Here is a 3408-nt window from a genome sequence, read left to right on the forward strand (position 1 = left end):
CCTTTACAATTCCTTCAGGGTGTCTGAGGAAACTGGAAAGACCCTATCTACAATGACAGTTGGATGTGGCATAAGGCTGGACACTTGGGACTGAGAGGATTGGTGAGATTGGGTGAGCAAATGCAGACCCTTTCAAGCAATAATGCATGGCCCCCATTCCATGGGTCCCAACTCTCCAGGTTCAAGGGAATATTACTACAGCTATAACATGTACAGGAAACCTAGAGAATGTACACACTGTGAATACGGAGGTTTCTAAAATTCAACGAATAGTCCCTCTCCTGGTGCTCCAGTTTAACTTTCCAACTGCCTTACTATCAATCTCCCAACTTGGAGAGACAGGCCCTTTAACCTCCTGGTTTGCACAGGTTCCCAATTTGGCAGAGGATGGAAGGGACTAGGGAGAACCCATGAGAGAGTAGCTGTTAGGCATTTGGACGGGCACATGTTACTCTAATTTCCCGGCAGGAAGAAGAATTAACCAAAGTCTCAGCCACCCACCGGGAACCAGTATAGGACATGATCCAAAATTTTGGACTTGCGTTCAGCTCACAAAAAACGAGTTGAGAAATGGAGCTCAGGGGCACAGCAATTCACAAACTGGCAGAGTGATAAAGGACAACTATTGTCCAAAAATCTGTTGAGGGAAGTCAAGGAGGCGGACTTGAAAGCGAGGCAAAATAGCAGGAAACAGATTTCAAGAGGTACCTTGGAATCGCCTGTAAAGCAGAGGAAGAGGGGCACAACTTGGACAATGATGCACTTGGCCAAAAAGGGCGTATGCGTTTTCTCCTGAATATATTCAGGAGAAAACGCATACGCCCTTTTTGGCCAAGCAAGCAAGCGGGCAATGCAAATCTGCACTACAAAGAAGTATCACTTCCCACCGGTCAAAAGGGACATCCACAAAATGTGTAAAAACCAGAAAGGCAAGACAGGCCCTGGAGAACAGGGAGCGTTGTTATGCTGATGGGCGGGATGTAAATTGCCAACTGCCTCACTGGAGGAGTGCATTGTGTTCCCTAAAACAAGTAAACAACAGAGCTACAGAGCCAAGGCCACTTCCAGTCTAGGGAATATACCTTGGGAAAACTGAAAATCAATAAGAAAGAGCCACCTCCAAATTTAGGGCTGCACTGACTACGAGAATCTCAACTTGGGTACACCTTAAATATCACAGGAAATATAAAAATGGTTCAAAACATTGTGGTACTTACGTACGATGGAATATCCCTCAGCCATGAAATCAATGTCATAAGACCAGTAGCAGCAAAGTGAGTGGATTCAGGTACGATGATTCTAAGTGAAATAAGTCACACAGAAAAAGAAACTTATCATAAGATATCACTTATGAAGATCCTGTAAACATGGCTACACGTGAACTGAGTTAGGAAAGAGAACAGAGTCTCACATTTAGAAAACACTCTTATGCCTGCATAAAGGGGATGGAGAGGTGGGGTGAGGCATAAAACCAGAGTTTGATATAAGCACAGGGACCGTTCCAAAAACCAACTTTGGAATAGACAAGACCTACACCTTCCTCAGTGAAAGAGACTCAAAACCCCATATTTCCCACAGAGGAATATATCTGACTAGTAAGAATCTTAAAACCTATGTATTGATATGACTCCATAAGGGAATCAAGTGTGTCTAGAGTGGCATAAACATGGCAGCGAGAATCAGCTCAAACCCACTATAAAAAGGAATTTCAAAAGCAAAACCAAAAAAACAGGGAAATTCTTTTCAATTCCTTCAGGGTGTCTGAGGAAACCTGGAAAGACCCTATCTACAATGACAGCTGGATGTGGCATAAGGCTGGACACATGGGACTGAGAGGATTGGTGAGATTGGGTGAGCAAATGCAGACCCTTTCAAGCAATAATGCATGGCCCCCATTCCATGGGTCCCAACTCTCCAGGTTGAAGGGAATATTACTACAGCTATAACATGTACAGGAAACCTAGAGAATGTACACACTGTGAATACGAAAGGTTTCTAAAACTCAACGAATAGTCCCTCTCCTGGTGCTCCAGTTTGACTTTCCAACTGCCTTACTATCAATCTCCCAACTTGGAGAGACAGGCCCTTTAACCTCCTGGTTTGCACAGGTTCCCAATTTGGCAGAGGATGGAAGGGACGAGGGAGAACCCATGAGAGAGTAGCTGTTAGGCATTTGGACGGGCACATGTCACTCTAATTTCCTGGCAGGAAGTAGAATTAACCAAAGTCTCAGCCACCCACCGGGAACCAGTATAGGACATGATCCAAAATTTTGGACTTGCGTTCAGCTCACAAAAAACGAGTTGAGAAATGGAGCTCAGGGGCACAGCAATTCACAAACTGGCAGAGTGATAAAGGACAACTATCGTCCAAAAATCTGTTGAGGGACGTCAACGAGGCGGAATTGAAAGCGAGGCAAAATAGCAGGAAACAGATTTCAAGAGGTACCTTGGAATCGCCTGTAAAGCACAGGAAGAGGGTCACAACTTGGACAATGATTCACTTGGCCAAAAAGGGCGTATGCGTTTTTTCCTGAATATATTCAGGAGAAAACGCATACGCCCTTTTTGGCCAAGCAAGCAAGCGGGCAATGCAAATCTGCACTACAAAGATGTATCACTTCCCACCGGTCAAAAGCGACATCCACAAAATGTGTAAAAACCAGAAAGGCAAGACAGGCCCTGGAGAACAGGGAGCCTTGTTATGCTGATGGGCGGGATGTAAATTGCCAACTGCCTCACTGGAGGAGTGCATTGTGTTCCCTAAAACAAGTAAACAACAGAGCTACAGAGCCAAGGCCACTTCCAGTCTAGGGAATATACCTTGGGAAAACTGAAAATCAATAAGAAAGAGCCACCTCCAAATTTAGGGCTGCACTGACTACGAGAATCTCAACTTGGGTACACCTTAAATATCCCAGGAAATACAAAAATGGTTCAAAACATTGTGGTACTTACGTACGATGGAATATCCCTCAGCCATGAAATCAATGTCATAAGACCAGTAGCAGCAAAGTGAGTGGATTCAGGTACGATGATTCTAAGTGAAATAAGTCACACAGAAAAAGAAACTTATCATAAGATATCACTTATGAAGATCCTGTAAACATGGCTACACGTGAACTGAGTTAGGAAAGAGAACAGAGTCTCACATTTAGAAAACACTCTTATGCCTGCATAAAGGGGATGGAGAGGTGGGGTGATGCATAAAACCAGAGTTTGATATAAGCACAGGGACCGTTCCAAAAACCAACTTTGGAATAGACAAGACCTACACCTTCCACAGTGAAAGAGAATCAAAACCCCATATTTCCCACAGAGGAATATATCTGACTAGTAAGAATCTTAAAACCTATGTATTGATATGTCTCCATAAGGGAATCAAGTGTGTCTAGAGTGGCATAAACAT

The sequence above is a fragment of the Mesoplodon densirostris genome, unplaced genomic scaffold, assembly GCF_025265405.1.
Source record: "Mesoplodon densirostris isolate mMesDen1 unplaced genomic scaffold, mMesDen1 primary haplotype scaffold_37, whole genome shotgun sequence".
Taxonomy (NCBI): domain Eukaryota; kingdom Metazoa; phylum Chordata; class Mammalia; order Artiodactyla; family Ziphiidae; genus Mesoplodon; species Mesoplodon densirostris.